Raw genomic sequence first — 19,563 nt, 5'->3', positions numbered from 1 at the left:
TTAAAGTCAGTTCCAAAATAACTGTAGCCAGAGATGTCTTTATATGCCAGTTTTATATATATTTCATGTCTCAGGAAAAAGAATCCTAGTATTGTATACTAACTGTGTGGGGAGACACTGATAAGATTTTTCCTCCTGTGCATTTCTTTTATTTATTTTAGATTTATATTTACAGAGATTCTTTAATGTCCAGTTTAGCTGCATTTAGAGTACTTCCAAAATGTGTGAAATACTTTGCCCCTTAGAAAACCAAAAGATAACTTCAGGGTGTGACTGTGTAGTTTCCTTGGAGCCTCTTCTTTTGGGAAAATTATTATTTTCTGAAGGATCAGGAGGCTTCTTTACCTCCTTTTTAAAATCTTCATCATTACCTAGAGGGTTTCTCATTGAATTTGGATATCAGATTGTTGGATAGTTGATTTCATGAGGATATCTGCATTCCCTGCTTCCCTGGTGGTTTCAGATCCTGGTGGCTCAGGATTTCCAAAGCCCATGGTTTACCAGTGTTGAGACTGTATGTGGTATTTTCCTTGACAGGATGCAAAGCTCATAGAATGAGTTTGTAGAAGCTCATTTAAAGGTCATGGAAGATGCTCTTGAAAATCTAGTTATCCTGGGACTTGTAGATTGGACCATGTTGTCTTGAGACAACGCAGCCTATTAATAATAACCTTTAGTCTTGGATATGAATATCATCTAAGGTTGTGCATGTGTGTTCATCAGGCTCTGATGTGGGAATGTATTCGTCTGTCCTTTGAAAGATATTTGCTAATGTCACCAAAACAGAAAAGGAGATGGGCCTCCTTACGAAGGAGGACTGTGACTGGTGAGCCACTTGGAATTGAAAGATCAGGATAATTTTGCATTTTAGTCACATTTGATGCTAAGTTTAATGACAAGGACATTATTCAAAAGACATTACACCACTTGAGGTGGTGTAAACTCCAGCAAAAGATGTTAGTGTCACATTAATAATAATTATTTAGAAGTGTGACAAACTCATCTTTAGCAGCCTCTATTAGGCACAATTTCAGAATGAAATTTAAAGTAGAATGTAATTTCTAGATGTAATTAAAAACTTGTCAGAGTGGAGTAGCAGCCACTTTCTGTCTTATTATGATGGTAAGCAGGGTAACGAAGTGGCTCAGCCTGGCACTTTCCTGCCTGCAGCTTAAACATGGGCAATCCCAGTGCAGTATGTGATGCAGCTGCATTTCTAATGCATCAAGCTCTAATGGTTTTGGTGTTTGTTTGTTTTTGGGTTTGTTTTTTTTTTTGTTTGGTTGGTTGGTTGGTTTGGGTTTTTTAGGTTTTTTTTAAGGACTTTTTCTTAAACAAGTCCCAGATATATGAGTGCCCCTTATTTCAACCATAATCATTTCAAGACGTGATCCCTGCAGAAAACTATAGAGTTGGTATGTTTGTAACTTTTCCTTATCGTCTCAAGCCAGTTGCTTGCGGGATAGTAACTGGAGACGTAGCCCTCCTTCCAGCATGCTCTCCTAGGCTGCATATTTCTGAACTCCACCTTTGCTTTTGCCTGCTTATCTTTTATATTATTAAGGAATTTGATGCGTGTGAGTAAAGCTTCAACAACAGCATTGTCGCTTCTTTGGTTTTAGACCGAACTCATTATACTTTGCTGTTTATGCATCCCTATCCACCACTTCCAGTTACCCCAGGATAGATGTAGCCCAGGCAGCCCCTGTAATTAGGCCACAGATGGACTTTTTAATTGTGACCTTCTAAGAATAAAGATGAATTTCTGTGTTCCCTAGTCTGGTTCTACCACCTTCATTTCTTAGAAAGAAATTTTGCCTCATTTCACATTAACGAACTTTGGGGGTTGGCATTAAGGGGAGACCATGATGGGGCTAAGATAACCATTGTGTGCTAGTCTCCGTGTTTTAATCTTGTTATTTCCCACAGGCAGGACATTTAATAGTCAATCTGTGAGTGTTTTGTCTTGATTTCTCAGAAGGCTGGCCTTTTCAAAGTAGCTGGTGGTGACTAAGCAGAGAAAGCTCATTTTAAATCAGAATTATTGGACTTAATGTCCCTCAGACCCTCAGCACCAGTGACCATGCTGACATCATGTCTTAGTTCACATATAGTCTGTGACTCGCAGTGAGATCCCCATAAGATCATCCCTTTGCTGGTGTATTTCCATGGTTCAGGATGCCCTTGGGCTGCAAGCTGTGATGGATCTTCATGAGTACCTCCCCAGCTGAGGTTGACAGCAGTACCAAGCTGGGATAGGCACCTTGGAGCTCCTGTTTTTGGTTGCAAATGTCAGGATAGGGCTTCATGATGGCCTATGGTTCAGTTTGAGGGTTGGGCTTGTCCTGTCACCCATTATGAAGCCAGCTATTTAGATTTTAAAGCAGAATGTTCTGGGAGAGGACAGAAATCTATAACCAAAATGAAAACTAACTGTAGGTTGAACGTATGCACAGGAGAAAGGTCTCATTAACCCCTTTTTATAAGAACATTTTAAAAGTCCCTCAAAACTTTGGCTTGGCTTAGCATGGAAAAAATGAAGTCAGTATGTCCCAAGTTTTGGTGCTGGTATCTGGTGGGAATTTTTTTTTTTTGTGTGTATGTGTTGTTTTGGTAAAGATTGGAAGAGTTCTAGGTTTGTGCAGTGCTATGCATTTTATGGCATATTTAAATGCCTATAACATAATTCGCTTTACCATCAGAAGGCATAAATGTCAGCCTATTGACACATTATAAAGACACAAATGGAATGTAGCCTGGCAGACTGGTGCTGGTTTTGAGGTTTAATAGTACATCTGTATCATTTATCCCAGTGGGAAATAACACAGGATGTTGCCTTGTAATTTTTTACTACTGTATAATAAAATGTAACCACAATAAATGGTGTCTAAGCAAGTAATGCAGCAGATTCTGGATTTTGTCCAGTGTGTCTTTAGCACTTATTTTAGGTTAGCCTTGCCCCCCCACGTGTTTAGACAACATGCAATTTTCAATGGATACAAATTGAATGTGAATCTCTTTAATGCGTTACATTCATATCTATAAAGAGACCCTCCTATGCATTCCACCTCATAATTGGCTGGTGTTAGCAGTGTACTGATTCATTCTTCTTTAAATCACTCATATCCAAAGTTGAACTGTCCTTGAAAGGGTCTGTTCTGCATTTTTGCACTTCAGGAGTGGTTTCGCTGGTTGATTGCTTTCCCAAATGTCCTCACAGTGATACAGTGTTATGTGCAAGCAGGCTTTTGATAAAAACTCGAGCAATGATATTTCAGGGAAGTGTTATCAGACCCGTGCAAATCGAGAGGAGGGATTCAGTCTGTTTATGTTGGTTGAATTTAACTTATGGTATATTCCCTAGTGAATGCTAATGGGGCATCTTTGAGCATACCTTTGAGCATGCTTGGAAGGTGCTGTGTCCTGCCGGGTGCTGGTCCTTCCCTGGCTTCAGTGTCTGGGCTGTCGCATCGCTGCGGGATGTGATTTTCTTATTAAAGCCACGAGAAGTCTGAGAAAGGAGTCGGCACCCAGTTAGGCACTTCTGCAGGGGCCTGATAATGCAGAAGGGCTCTCTGGTTGCTTTCTAACATCTGTCCTGCAATGTTCCAAGTGAAGAAAAATATGAAAACATTATTCTGTGCGTATGAGAGTGCTGCACATTTGTAAAAAGACAATTAACATAGAAATGAGGGAGGCTTTTGATTCATCAAGTAGATTCAACAGACTGTGTCATTTCCTTGATTTTCATTTTAATTAGGATTAATCAGTTTTATCTCCTAAGGTCTTTGCAGAGAATTTACACGAAACAGAAGACTTTGGTCAGCAGTGTGCCAGTGTAATAGCCCCTACTTGAAGAAATCCAGCTGTGGCACGTATAGCCAGGATTAGATTTGGCAGGACTCCAGGCTCCCCTCTCCTCTCTCATTAAATGCCTTGCTGTTGCAGGGAACTCTCTGGATCTTCCAATACCAGATCCTGGGCTTCACATAGCTACCTGGTGGTTGCTTCAGAAACCACTTGGAACCAGTATATTGCTTGGGAAAAAAACAAACCCTGGGATGCCAGCTCGAAATAATGGCTGCTTTCTGCTTCAAAGACAGGCGCAAAAAATCTTGCCTAACCCAGCACCCGTTGGTCCTGACAGCTTGGAGCTAGAGCTGGTTGAGACAAAATGATGCTGACCTTTTTCTCCTCAAACTCAAGATATTTAACAGAAGCATATGGGTTTGGATGGAGTTTCAGATCTGTCAGAAGTGGAGGGTGAGGGAAAGGAGCCAGGTAGTTATGCAGGAAGGAGAGCAGCATGCCAGTGGCCTCATAGGGGAAGCGGCAAGGTTTAAGTGTGTGTTCTGCATCATGCACAGCAGGAGCATGACTTCAGCATGCCTTAGGTGAGTGTTGCTGTTTTAGCATTGGGCTGTGTTCTCTGTCTTCTTTTTCTTTCTCATTTTTTTGCATATTTTTAGAAGTTTCTTATCCCACTGAGGGAAAAAAAAAAATCTTTGAAAACTGTTACAAAACCAAATGCATCTTTCTCGTTTAGTTATTAGACGTATTTCTGAGTGGATAAATTTCATCATGGAAATTAAAGTAATTTGCAAACATGATGAGCATTTTATTACGATTGTTTTTCAGTACCTAAAATAGAAGTCTTGCTACGAAAACTTCCATATAATGTGTAAGTGAAAATTTAGCTTGCAGTTTGTTTCCTTAGTGGAGAAGACGTAATTGTTCCAGAATATTTGAAGTGTAAATGTCTTTCCTATTAATTGTAGGCGAACAATACTTCATCCATGTGGGTCCTACAACAGTAAATATCAAGTGTAGGCTTTAAGCATCTTGTATGCTCAACAGATTTGAAAACCATTAAGCATAGGAACAAGAATAAAATGGAGACAGAAGGCAAAAAATGCTGAAGGGAAAATCCTACTGAAAGCTCACAAAGCATTTTCAAGCTTACAGAAATGACCTGCTCTGTTCCTGTTACACAGAAGTGTTAAAATGAGAGCAGGCGACCCCTCTCCCCCAAATCATTCATCTGTTATGTCTGCAATGTATTTAGACTGAATCCTTTTCCCAGATGCTGCGGATCTGTCGGTTCCAGGGGAAATTAATGGGATTTTACCATTTGCTTTGAGGAAAAGAGGACTGGACTTTCTCCTGCTGTCTTTGGCAGGAAGGAGTGAGGAGCTTTTCTGTCTGCTCTCTTTAAATATTGCGTCTTTTTAAGCTTTTTATGTCAGATAGCCTAATTTCTGTTACTGCAATACACCATGTTGGAAGATTGCAGAGGTTAATGTATAGCACTGTGATACACAACCATAATGGTAGACTCTAATGTTTTTTAAATGGTAAACCAAAGGCATTCGTAATATGAGTTGTAGTGAATTGCTTGCAATTCTTGCCAGAGATTAGTTTAGCAATGCTTTTAATATTTTATGCACTGAAGTTGTTTGCAAAGACTAAAAGCTTCACTCTCTTTGCACACTCATGCTTTGTGCTGTCGCTGTACAAAGCACAACAGAACCACCCTCTTCCTGATGAATTGTCTGTCAAGAAGTTTTATCAAATTACAGTTATACTGCCTTGGAAAGATTTTTCTAGTAATCAGTGAAAATTAAATCAGATTTATGGTGTCATAACTGGGCCAGGGAGTTAGAAATCTAACCTTTTGTAATAACACAGGTTGCATATTAATGTTTTAAATATCTAAAACACATATGAATGACGTAGGAGATTTTTATTTTAAATGTTACTGTAGAGATTTGACGATACATAATCCCATTAAAACAGAAGAGTACAAGATAAAACGATCCATTTGCAATTATAATTAAGCATATTGAGATTGACCATTCTTTAAAAAATTGGAAGTGCAAGGTTGAGAAGGGTGCTTGAGCAATCACTCTTTGTTGAAAACATTGATGGAAGAATAAAAAAATTAAAGGGGATTGATTTGTCAGTAATCTGCACGGAAAAGTATGGGAAGCATTTCTTCAGAAGGTGAGGGGAAAGTAACTCTTTTGCTGTCATGGTTAGCTTTGCTTGGAGAATCACCACAAGAAGATATGATCAAAAACGGAATGGCAAGTAACACTGTGAACTGTTTCACCTGCTCTTGACACTTGGTAAATAAAGTATATTAGTTGAACAGCTTAGTATTGGAGAGTCAGCACAGTCTCAGGAGTGCTCTAGAGAAGTAGGGTTTTCTTCTAGCTCTGTCAGAGACCTGCTGTTTGACCTTGAGCAATAATTTTTTGTCTCCGTGTCTTCCTGCTATTCCTTGATTTCCTTGTCTTTTTGGAGGATGAGCTCTTCAGGAGAGAGATTTCTTTGCATTGTGTTCTGTGAACAATGAAGTCTGAGCCTTGCCGAAGCCTCTAGGGACATCTCTAACAGAAATTATAATTGTTAGCTTTAATCACTTTCATCAAAAGAGCGTGGTAATGGAGGATGGCAGTGTGGAGGATTTGGAGAAATCTGTAGGGTGCATGTTAATTAAGTCACTGTAGGTGAAAGTTGCTGATTTGGTTTCATCAGGCTGATGCAGAGATGTTAATGTCTGGGAGCAATGCAGTGCTGCTCCACATGGGTATTCATCTCCAAAAGCAGAGGCTGGGTGCTCACTCCTCTGCTTCAACAGAGTCAGAAGTGAGGTGCTTGGTACATTTTAACAAACAAGGCTTTTTCAGAAGGTTGCCTCAAAAATTCATGTGCTTTTTTGTGGGTCCCTTTGTTGTGAGTGTTTACAACTGAAATTGTATTGCTTGGCTTTTTGTAGTGAAGACAGCTGGTTGAGTGTGAGCCATCCCATCTTGATGGATTCTCCTCCCAACCTTTGCTGTTGCCAAACAGAAAGTGTTTATTGTTGCTCTCCTTATTAGTAGCTTCTCGTTTGGGATGAAGGTGCAGCAGCATGCCAGTTTGCAGATTAATTGCCCTTCTTGTGGCATCTAGTGATGCTGAACAATATACCCTTGTCCTACTTGGGTGGATATATTACTCACCATAGCAGAGGATTTAGAAATATTTAGCCACATGAACACCAGAAGCCATGTTAGTAAGAGTGGGCTATGTTGAAGTATCTATATTACTCACTGAGCAGTAATCTTGGCAGGTAGAGCTCTAGGGTAATACAGGATGAAGCAAGGGAGAAAAGCCACTTAACCAAATTGTCCAGGCAAAGTATGACCAGGGAAGAACTTAGGAAGAAACAAATACTTTCTGAGAAGTACTGTAGATTTGCGGGGAAGTAGGTTAGTTGAGTGGTGTGGAAAGTAGTAAAAGAAGATCAAAACAAGATTCCCTTGCTCACAGGACAGGTGGTGTACTGCTGTGTGTTAGTAGGTGTCAAAGGTAAAGCAGTATCTCTTTCTCTAGTGTGTTTATTCTCTCTTTTGGGGCTAATGCCAAATCCCTGCAGTTCCTGTAGTGCACCCACTGGCATCGAGCACTGACTCTCTAGCAAGTATTTTGCAAGATCTTTGCTCTGCATAGGAATCCCTGTATAGTTCCCTTCTTATTTTAATAAGAACAAGAATTCCCCAATCTGCATTTGAAATCTGCATAGAAATAGCACATGGCAGAGGCCAACTCAAGGTTATACATTTGGCATTTGGGAAGGGAAGGCAAGAAAAATTTACCAGTCAGTACACTCACATTATGATAAAATAAAGTTGAGCTGGGAGGAGAGCACGTGCTGAATCCTAAAATGACACAGAGGATCCATAAACCACTGTATGTTGTGCTATCTCTAGCCCTTTATGCTCCAAGCAGAAGTTAGATGTAAGGTATCATAAATGAAACAAAGATCTTGTTTTAATTTCATTTAAAAAGCCATTGTAAGGTAATGGGGTAACAAACATTAACTTCTTCAAACTAGGCAAACTACGATTTCTCTGCTCTGTACTGCTCCGATTACATGAGAATTATTCTCCAAAAGCTTCTTGGAACCAAGTGAAGGTTTTGTTATAAAACACAAGTGGCGTAGTCTAAACAAGTGGCATTTTTCCTAGAATTAAAGTATATGGATGCCCTTATGAGGTGTTGCCTGGTCTGCTCTACACTTGTAAAAGTGTTTTTTTTTCTACTGAAACTGTATATATATATATGATCAAAATCCAAGGCTGAAAATGGGTATATCTCTACATATAGAGACTTTTTCACTTCTATGGGGAGAAGTAATAGCTGGTCTTACCCTGAGTTCGCCTGTAATTTTCTTAGATGATCCGAAATCTGTTTATTGCTTACAGAGGCAGTTTTGCTGACAGGCAACCTGGAATAGGTCTCTTTTTCCTCCAGAATATCCATACTCGCCTATTACAGAGAAGTCACTTGAAAAGCAGCATGCATGCTGGACTCTCAAGCCTTGTTTTAAGTTTTAATTTACTTGTCTGACTTCCAAGGTTACTGAATGCAAGCAATTGCTTCTTTAGTACATAAATAATATGAATTATGTGTTAGAGACCGATGCCTCTATGTCCTCCTTCTCATACTCTCAGGGAAGTACTTGCCAAGGAGTGCTTAGAGTTGGGGTGCAACTTCCCTTTTTTGCCATTGAAAATTAAAGTAAGACTGTTCTGGATTAGCTAAGATGTGAAAATGGAGCCCTAGGACCATTTCTTAGTCTGCAACTTTTTTAAGGTTTAGGATGGTCCAGTGTGTGTGAGACCATGGCAGCAGGGCAAAAGCTGTGCTACAGTCCTGGTTGGGAAAGGCTTGGGGACCCACTGCTGCAATTGGAATAACTGGCCCCAGTTTAACACTGGATCCTATTTTAGTCAATCTTTAAAGTTTTTTTTTTCCATTTTAATACACTACTTAAAAATCAAATGACCTATGTCGTCCCCTGCAGGTTGCAGAAAATGAGCTGGGCTTATAGTTAATGTAGGAAGCAAAATTTTAGGCAGGAGTCATCATTACCGTTTTCCTTGCATGGGTTTTTAATTTTGTTTTCTAACAGTTTCATTGGGATGGGATGAGGTCCTGGAGTCCTATACCACCCAGCCTGACTCTGACAAGGCTGATTCTCACTGAAGTTTCCTCTGTAGCAATCTCAACTGTGAGGAGCAATTTTTCATGTGTAATTAATCCTAATAAAACCAACATTTCCAGGAGGCTGACCTGGATCCATCCATTTCATGGTTTTGTCAATTAATGTTACATTTAGCATCTAACACTATAATTAGAAGAAAATACTGAAGATGTAAAGGGACAGAGGAATTTTAAGTTGTAAACTACTGAGGAACAGGAATTATTATCCTTGCAATCATAATTTATTTTACCTTCTTTTCTTTCAAACTAGATATTTCTTTATTATTCTGATGCAGCAACCTCTAAAAATCGCTGATAAATGCTCTAGTATAACAGTAGTTTATCCAGATCACACTGGAGTCTGTTATGGTGAAGAGATACTCATATACCTGCATGTGTGTTTGATAGCTAGTTATATCTTTAGGGTTTTTTTTATTATTGGTAGTGATACTGTCCACTGATTTTTCATCCAGGCATTGTTGGTTATGTGTTAGTACTGTCTTCCCATACAGAAATATGTTTCATAGAGATTAAAAATTCTTACAGGCTTTTCAAAATCAGATCTGTTGACCGAAACCAGTTGTTCATTGATGAATCCTCTGGTGAATGTATAGGAGAAAGTTCATGAGTGCCTAATAAGTCCTCAGAGGCAAATATAAACATTTTAAAATTTGTTTCTTTTTCTCTTTTTTTTCCAGAAATGTTGAATACGGTACTCTGCAAAAAATAGCGTGTGGATTTCTAGCACCTGAAGAACAAGAGAAGGTAATTACTGGACCATATAGTCTAGCCTCATTGCCTCATTTGTTTGCTGTGCTAAAATATTTAGACTTGATCATGTTCCATGAGCCCACAACACTATCTCTGCCTATGGGTTTTGTGTATTTTCAGTTATGCAGGTGCAGTTGTTTCTTGAGAATATTCCTTTATGTAAAGGGAACGGGGGAACAAAAGCAGCAGAGCATGAAAATGCTGAAGTGAATGTTAGGGAAGAGCACACTGTGGATTTTTTCGGTGCATGTAGTGAAAAGGGTAAAAGAGGGCTGTGGACTTGTGAGTATTTGCAAGACTGCCTAGTGCCGCCTTGCAGCATGCTGGGCAAGTATTGAAGGAGACTCAGTGTTCATCAGTGTTACAGCAGCCTCCTCATGTTTCAGTGACCGAGTAACTTGTGGGGCAGTGAACCCTGCTCCAAAGGTTGTGAGCTCCTGTGCTGCCTGTAAGCCTGCCTCTTGCAATCGAGTTTCTTGATCCTCCTGGGTTGTGACATTTTGTTTGGGCAACGCAACTCGACAGGGCTGTAGCTCAGTTGCTGGTGTTAAACAAAATGCTGTTCATCAAATTTTCATGAGACACTTTGCCAGGGGCTGCGTCTTGAAAGACTAGGCTCCAAAAAGCAGTGAGGAAACCTGTGCTGCTCCATACTGCTGCTGTCTTCAGTACCTTCTTCTACCTTCTTTCCAAGGCTGAAAGGGGAGCACCCCTATAGGACCCCGTGTGGTTTTGCACTTTGCTCTTTGCTAGAGACAAGTGATGTAAAAGCTGGACAAGAAGGGCATGACCACGTTGAGTAGTGGCAGTCTTGCTTCAGCTGGTGCATCCTTTCATCTGTATGGTGATCCAGAAGAGGAATCAGCTTTAAAGCCTGTGTAGGATTTCATTGTTACTATGGTTAAGCTAGAGGAGTTGACACGAGCTGAGCCTTTCAGTAAATTTTTATATTAATTAATGTAATAACTTCAGAGTGAGAAGAGATGTATGTACATAGCACAGTATGAAGAGTACAAGATTATATATAATGTGAAGGTCTGTACATTTGAGTATAGCAAAGCAAGCATAGTGAGATTTAAAAACATGGATGTGAAGAGGCAGAGAGATAGCAGATGTTGCCAGGGTCAGGAAAGTTTCTGTACGAACACGTGACATGTTCTTACGAGATGCTTTATTTCATTGCTTGGGTTTGAGAAATGCATGTGAGTGACATCTTGTGTTCACTACATCTGCAGTGCCATTCTGCCAATAATTAGCATGTGCGTTTTAGAGGCAGTATGAAGCCAAGATGACAAATGCAAACAAATCATAGGATGGAACAGTTCTGCCTTCTTCATGTGTAAGTGTTACAAGTTGCTGAAAGTCCATCTTCCCACCCTACAAATGGAAGTGTCATTTCAAGAAGCCTGTTGAAAAACACTGCAAGGGCCTAAACTTGCAACTTGTGTGGAACCTTCTGTATTTTCTTTCATGATGGTCTCTGCACGCATCAATTTAATGCAAAGTTACGGCAGGAGAGGAAAAATAGCAGACAGAGGAAGAAGCTCTCTGAGCAAATAAATGCTTGATCAAAGTGCATTAAACTTTTAGATAACCATGTTCTCCTGTAATTTCGGCTCACAGTGTTGTGAACTACCTTTCATGTGCTAAATGGGTACTTCTTGTTGGGTACTTCTATTTGGATTTACAGTGCCATTTAAAACTCCGTAAAGCTTTCTATCACCGTCACCAGCTGTGGTGATTGCCATCACTGCTGTGGGGCTGTCATGTTTGGGCACTTAACGTGTACGGTAGATGTGAAATAACTTTAGTGGGGAGTCAGACAGTTCAGTGCTCTGAATATGTCAGTTTATCCTTGTCAAAAGTAAAGACTGGAAAATCAGATTTCTTTAAAATAATGAATTTCCAAAGAGGAATAATGGAAAGGTGGTGATTTATACCTTTCTCTGTCTCAAGATCTTGCAGATTACAGTATGACATAATGCGTTGGCAGAGAGGAAGACTCTGCCACACTGTTGAGTTTCACTGGTATTTCACTGTTTTTTTTAAAAGAAGATGAAATATTAGTCTAAGTTATCTGTGCAATTTAAAATTATCTTTACACATTCAGTAATTTCTGTGTATTTATACTTTTGGTACTGTTGTAAAGAGATTTAAAAACCCCCAGTATTTCTTTTTTCAAGGAGGTTAAAAACATCCCCAGATTCTTCATGCTTTTTCAATGTGGCTCAAACATGAGAATTATTCCCACTGGGTCTCTTGATGGCTATAGATATTGTTTTAAAGTTTAAGTATAATCAATATTGTAAGCAGATAAAGGTATATATATAGCAAAAACATGGCCACTCATTTTGTATTTGATCTCCTGTTCTCTGAGATCAGGTTGCACACATTTTTTTTTCATCCCGTGAACAGGATCCCACAGAGTCATTTCACTCTGTCAGCTGTATGAGCAGAGCAACCATGAGCTCTTTCACTGCTCCAGACTGCAACGCCATCCTTTTGTTTGGTGCTGCATAGGACTGGGTTGCAGTGGCCGGGCTAGGGATGTGTCAGATATTTTTCACTGTATTGAGAGACTGTAGCTGCTCTGCGCAGGAGTCGGCCCCTAGGAAAGGCTTTGCCCCAACTTATGGGAGCAGTGACCTTGATGGGGGTGTTCAGCCCCATGCAGTGGGGGCTTTTTGCGGATTGAGTGGGTTTCATGCTGTGCTGCTGTTGGCATCAGTGTGCGGGGTCCAATGTTTCAGAAACTGAGACTGCGCTTTTATTCCCTGCGTGGCCAGACTGAAGGAAGAGATCTCAAGGCTCAAGGGCATGAGAAGCGCTCTCTTCTTTTGTTCTCAGTGTCTTTTTTTTTTTTTTTTTTTTAACTGGCTGGCCATGACATTAAGATTTCTAATTAATTTAGAAACCACAGGCAGTTGAAGGGAGTGAGCAATGTAATAACTGGGCCATGGGGCAGAGTAAAAGCACATCAATTATTCAGGCAGTTGCTGCTGCTTATTCCCTTCCCGGAGCTGAGCTGGCTGTCAGTGTGTGTCAGTGATGCCGCTAATGCCCTTCAGAATTTACATGCATAAATAGTGGCCTTTTAAAATCTGCATGAGGATAACTTTAGTGTTTCCGACGATAGCTGCCAGCAGCATGCTGTGCCTCACAAGCACTGGGGGCTTCAACCAGTATTTTGGGTGCCTAGTTCAAAACTGAGACCCTGTCAGGCACATATACCAGGAGCCTCTGCTGTGGAGAAGTTTCTCCTCAAAGAGATTGAGGGGCAGACTGAGCCATGGGAGGAAAGAAACAAACAGTCCTACTTTAAAATTCACGTTGTTTCTGAAAAGGTTTCACTTCTCTGGGCAAGTGAAGTTCAGGTGAATACATCATCCCCTCCTACTATTTCTGTGACGTCCCCAAAGCACAGACTGCGAGGCTACTATGGATGCCACTGGGGCTGGGCCCACTCCAGTCACTCTACAGGGATGAGGGGCAGGAAGCATCCTCCTCCTCCTCACTGCTCTGGGTATTGCATGTCCTGCACTTTGACTTTGCCGTTGGAAAGTTCTAAATTGAGGACATTTTTCTGACTGCCAAGGTCTAGATTCATGGGACTGTGGTGATTGCCTTACATGGGTGCACCACAGGATCTCATGTTTGGGATGCCACAGGGAGCAACACTAATTTCTGCATTGAACCAGCAAGGGGACTGAATACTGGGGGATCTGTTGGATTTTTCTGCCGTGGACTGCAAGCAGATGACAAAGCCTTATTTTTCTCTCTGGTTGGCATAGTTATCCCTACTGCTGGAGGCAGCTACCTTGCTTTTTACAAAGTGAACTAATCTGTGAAGGCAACAAAATAAAATGAGTCTTGCTTAATTATGTGTTGTGCCGGTGAAATGACCAGTTTGGGTTTGGAAAATGCTGGCTGTAATTAATGGTGAAAGGCTTTTTCTCTCATCTGTGTAGCCATTATGAATCACTTCTCCCCATGGAAATTTTTAAATCTGTCTCAGTGGGGAGCCAGTGAAGGAACAGGTAAAATGGATTTGCTTTAATAGCTGCACTTGTAACTTAAACACTTGAAATGATATTAAGCATCTTTCTCCATTAGCATTTCATGTTGATCCTGATGATATACCAGCAGAGGCTAAGACAGGATCAGCGTTCATTAAATGGAAGAAACTAAACTCTGTAGACAAATGCTTTGGCTAAATGGGGCCTTCATTGCACTGAGAACAAGAATGCAATTAGCTGAAATGTTTGTTTACAAAATCTAATTCCTGGGGAGTATCTTCTCAGATTGCCGCTTACATCTCTTGGGCTGGTTTTGTTGCCAAGGCTTGCAGGTTGACGGGTTTTGCAAAGCTTGATTGTAGCACATATATAACAGATGGGTCAAACTTTGCATGATAAAACTGAACCCAAGTGAAGAGCCGGAGCTAAGCTGCAGGTGTGCCAGAGTTTTATTTGTGCATTCCTCACATCTATTTTACAGTTTGCAGTTAAGTGCAATTAATAATAATTATTAGATATCCCAGATGCTAAACAGTGTAGGCTGAAGAGAAGCTGGAAATTGTGCGACACCGAGTGCTGTTACTGCTGTCCTCCTGTCCCTCACCTGGAGCCTAGACCATGGGAATCACAAATGGGTTCCTGCTGGGTGAGGATGCATGTCTTTCAGGGTACCTGTATGAATAGCCTTGTTGTCCTGGTTGGTTGAGAAACATGGACACCCTCAGAAGGTGATTTTGCCCATCCACAGTGTGAGTTGTGCTCTGGAAATGCTGCTTCTCTTCAGGTTACAGAAACAGCCAATGGGAGACGTAACTGCTGCCATCCAGATATTAGAGTCGATTTTGTCACTGCATAGGATTTGTGGAGTGTGAAGGATCAGGCATTTCAAGCCTGTGTTGACACCAACAAAACAGCACGTACTAATTTTAAGTGTGTAATAAAACATTGTGTTGCATTCTTGCATATAGTGTGGCAGTATTTGTTAGATCAATTTTTTTCAGTCTGTATGGTGGCTTTGCTTTCCTTGCAGTTATTTCTTGTGGCTTCCTTGCAAATGAATAGTGTCTGCACTTACCCATTGGGTGACACTGGGCAAGTAAGCATTTCCTGGACACATTTGCCTCTCTTATCTGGTGGCAAATATTAATCAGTTACCAGAATAATACATTTTCTTCCCTATTTGCTGAATACAGCATGTGAATAAAGTAGTCAGTGTAATCTGTTTGGTGATGGCCTATAGTCATGTTAAATGATGGGGAACAGACTAATGAAGACCATCCTGTTGATGGATAAGGGCTACAATTTACCAACCCTGAAGTAATTGAAATAAAGCAAAGCTGCTTTTGTGTAATCTGCAGAGTGGTAACCAATGCACAGGTATGTCCACGTGTGTTGTACCAAACAGAGCAACAAAGCCAGGGAGTGAGGTCTGGACCTCTGTGGGAGTTCAGGATGGGATGGGACTGCTGCAGAGGTTCCTTACGTGGTTGCAAGAGGTAAAGTCTCAAAGTCTTTCAGATACCTTGGCTTTGACTTGTTACTTGGGCTTGTTGCAGTGTTGTGGGTCTTGCTGCCTCCTCCCCTGTAAATGATGCTCCCCAGCAGTGCTTCTCCTTCAGGCAGCGAAAAGGGAATTGCAGGAGTCGGTGCAGGGGCTTGCTCCTTGAGAGGCACTGCTCAGGAGATCCCTTGGGATTCTATGCTAATAGAGCATTTAAACACTTCTTTTTCAATGTCAGCATTGGAAATGACAAATGCTTTCCTTAATTTGAGAGAAGTGTGCCTGATATTACATGCTTATATATGCCTGAGAGTCTATTCTCAAGACAGTACATGGGCATATCTTCTATGAAAGCTAATTGCACTATTAGGAGGAGATCCTGCTAACTTAATAAGTTACATTTATTTGTGTCTTAAAGGATTTTTTTGCTGAGGTGAAAGAAATCCTGAATGATGCCAAGTTTTATTGGGAGCGTATTGTTCTTCACTGTCCCTTCCTCTCTCCCCATGTCAAAACTGTTCTGGAAATTGAAAATATTTCATAAGATCAAGGCACACCAGCGTAATTGAAGACATTAAGAGAGCTGTAGGGGAATTCATCCTGCAGATGACTTGAGACTGAGTTTTTTTCCTGTGGGATAGTCAGTAGGAAGCAGCATTGCTGACAGGGCCATATACATTAAAAGTATAGAAAATGTAGGTGAGTGGAAAGAATTGTGGCCAGTGTATCTCACTTTGACCCTGCTCTGACCTGACTTTAGCACCACCCCAGGTGCTGTCAAGATTTTGGGGCAGATCAAGGGATTTATTGCCTGGGCCTGCCTTGAGGTGGAGGACCGGACTTGGGGCCAGGTATCTACCCCTTCCCCAGTAATCCCCTCCCCTTGACATCCCACAATGCAGATCATCTTTGTCCCCTCTGCACTTCCACAGGCAGTTACACCATTAGGAACTGGGCCTTGAGATTTTGTACCAGCATGATCTGAATGAAGTCTAATTTAGACAAAAGTTTTAAGAGCTCTCTTCCCTCCCTCTCATGCAAAATAAATTGGGAGAGTCTAAATGCACTGTATGTGGCTTGGAGGCATTTCCCTGTGGTTTATTGCTTTGCTTTTATTGATGGGCTGTGTTTGCTTTCACACAAACTGATTCATTTGATTTGTTTTGCAGAAGTTGTTTGCTTAAGAATGAAGGCTGGATTAAGGGGTTTTTATGGGGCAGAAACTTTATTTTCACAGACTTCCTCAGATCTCTGTTGCACTCCCTGCAAAGACTCAGATAAAGTGGCCCTTGGCCAAACTGGGAAGATGGAACCTGCCAAGTAGCTGTAGGGAGAGCAAGAGGGTACGTTGAATTACAGAGAGCTTTTGAAAATTTCAGAATGACCTACAGAAGCAAAATGGTGGACCTTGTAAAAAATGTAAGATGATCTGATTCTGCTTCTTAATTTCCAAAAATAAGAGCAAAACTGGAACAATCAATCCAGTTTTGTTAAAATATGAAGATATGCTAAGTACAGCATTAGATATGTATTTCTTCACTATAAATACACCCCCAAGGAATCATTCTATTTTTAAGATGAACTTGGTATTATGATAATGTAAAAGAAGTCTATAATTTATAATTCCAATTGGAGGTGAAGAAATTTAACATGTCAACTTTTCTATTCATTACTCCAGCAGTCAAGACTAACAGGCTGTTCCTTCACCTTCACTGTCAATCATTTAGATAGACCAATTATGGATCCAGTTAAAAAATACATATATCAAAAGAGAAAATGCAGCAGAAGAAGGTTAAACATACTAAATTTCTTTTTTAAAAAAAGCTCGTCTGTAAGAGTACATTTAGTCCTACGCTGTATGAGCTTCATGGCCAAAACACCCCAACTATTACTCTGGTCTTTCTGGAGGTGCCATAAGGACTAAGTTGGAGAAGTGGTTCTCCAGTTTGTGTTTTGGAAAAGAGCTGGTGACATCTGACAGTCACTTTTTGTACCATTTAGGAACACTCACTGCCTGGCAGTTCTTTGGGGAAAAAAAAGGGAGGAGGTGAAAGATAAAGTCCTATATTGGTATTTAGGTCTTCGTTGTGCAGAGCTGTTCACGGATTCTGGGGGATAAAAAAGGAACATTCTGGCTGGGTTGAGATCTCTATTAATTTTAAGCATTAGTTTTTTGAGTTTTGAGCCTTAAGGTCTCCAGTGCAGTACTTCTTTAGCACTCAATTTAGAGCGGACTGCTTCCTTTTAAGATGGAGGACATAATTGCATTGACCTCTGTTCTGCCAGTACTAAATATTCAGTGTGCTCCAAAATAATTCCACAGACCTGGAACTTCAAAATCAGATTCCTTATTGAGATGCATAAATATAGTCACAGATCTAGTAATCTTGTTTTAAAGCAGCAGCATTCCTTTGGGGTAAGTTTATTATGACAAAATATACATGGCCAAACTTAAATATAGTTAACCTAATATGATCAGACTGATTTGGAGCAGAGGTAGGTCAACACTAAGTGCTTTTGAAAATCTCATCCTAGCTCTCCAGAGATTAGGGCTATGAGTGCAGAGCATCAGCCTAAGTCATGCTGAAGAGGCAGAAGGGATGTTTCTCAATGGAGAGAGGCTTCAGTTGGAAAGCAGGAGCATGAAGCAGACTGGGGTACGAGACGTCTGCAGCCAGATGGAAAAAATATCCAGCTTTGCCCAAGGCACAAGGCTTGGAAGTTGACCCACTTGGTTGCATCTGTAACTCTCTGCTACTGGCAAAGTGTGTGCATGGGCAGCCTCTGTTTTTGGGTGGGTAGGAGCATCCTCTCCTCTTGTGTTTTGATCAGTACTGCTGCTCTAAGGGAATACAGATTAAAAACTTGAGATTGCTGGCCTGGGTTTTCTCTTTGGTTTTACCTTTTTAAAAAAAACCCTCCAGCATTCTTGCAAAGACAGTGTCATTGAGATTTGTAGCACTCGCTGGAATCTCACAGCGTGGAAACATATTTTTGGTGCAATACTTTCATTTTAATACTTGAGAATCCAGTGCTATTTTAGGTATTTCAGTGAGTAGAGTCTTGCTGTTGCATGTGGGAAGAGGCTTGAGGGCTCTCCTCCTGTATCTCTGTGAATAGTGCATGTGACTAATTTAAGCTAACAAGTTGAAAACATAAGGTCTACTGAGGCAGTGAAAGGAGTATCTACACCCTTTGCATGCATGGCTTCCTACTGAAATAAATGGAGTTGTGTTTTTTAGAAGTGAGCATGGGTTTGGTTCCTAGATCATGTGGATGTGGTAAGAGATTTGACCAGATCCAAGTCACGCAGTATTGGTCCCTTTGCAGTCAATGAGATGACTCATTCTAATACCTCATGCTCAGATATTACTCATTGCTAGTGCTTCCTCCTGCACATGCCCAACTGATGGAGGTGCTTCTCCCATCAGCCATGGTGTCCTGACATGAGAGGCATGCAGTCTGCTGGTGCCTCCTCTCCTCTGAGCACCAGCTGTGTTGCTGCAAGCCCCCAGAGGAAGGCTTTCTTGCTAGTCTCTGTAATATTTAGTCACTTTCTCTCCTGTTGTAACTATTGCAGTTTATTCTGAAGTGACAGGCTGATTTGACAATAAAACTTTCTCTTGGACCTCATGTTTACAATTTTAAGAGCAGTTCCTGCTATTTAAAAAAAAAATATATATACATATAAATATATATATAATAAGCAGTGAGTTTCGCCTTTAAACACCAACGGCACAGTGCCTTTTGTAAAAGCACACATCTGCTTTATGCATAGCATGTGCATGACTTTAACCTCATGGGTTGTTTTCCATGATGAACCGTTTTACACAGGAACACACACATGCAAGGAAGTGGATCTAAACATACTGAGGCTTGTCCATGTAAGTGGATCTAAAACTATTGAGGCTAACCCTTTGAGACTGACTTTTGTGTGTCCATATTATATGGGTCCTGCAAAGGACTGGAAAGATATTTTTGTGTCAGTGTACCCCCCCCGCCCCCCGTACCTATATGTAAGAAAAAAAAAGCCTGCAAATGCTCAAGGCAGAGGGTAGGAAAGAAGCAGTACGTTGAGTAAACAGATGGGGCGGGCCAGCATTAAGAGCTGAATCGTTATGGTAAGTGTAATGTGCAGAAGTCACAGTACATCAGCTGGCTAATCAGTGCTGAATGATTTGTAGGCATCTCAGCAGAGGTGAGTTTTAAGGAGGTTTGAAGGAGAACGGTGTCGTGGCTCTG

General features: G+C 40.8%; 1 protein-coding gene across 27 annotated transcripts in view; it reads left to right on the top strand.

Moving 5' to 3' along the window:
- The window catches only part of ADGRL3 (adhesion G protein-coupled receptor L3), a 513,383-nt gene that overhangs the window by 82,813 nt on the left and 411,007 nt on the right, over positions 1–19,563 (top strand). For all 27 annotated transcript variants that reach the window (XM_032685704.1, XM_032685699.1, XM_032685696.1 and 24 more), the window contains exon 2: positions 9,732–9,798. The gene's annotated coding sequence lies outside the window, so the exon portion shown is untranslated. The remainder of the gene's footprint in view (positions 1–9,731; positions 9,799–19,563) is intronic.

Source organism: Chiroxiphia lanceolata, chromosome 4, assembly GCF_009829145.1.
Source record: "Chiroxiphia lanceolata isolate bChiLan1 chromosome 4, bChiLan1.pri, whole genome shotgun sequence".
Lineage (NCBI taxonomy): Eukaryota > Metazoa > Chordata > Aves > Passeriformes > Pipridae > Chiroxiphia > Chiroxiphia lanceolata.
Note: the sequence above shows the minus strand (reverse complement) of the source record. Positions and strands in the feature narration are given on the sequence as shown.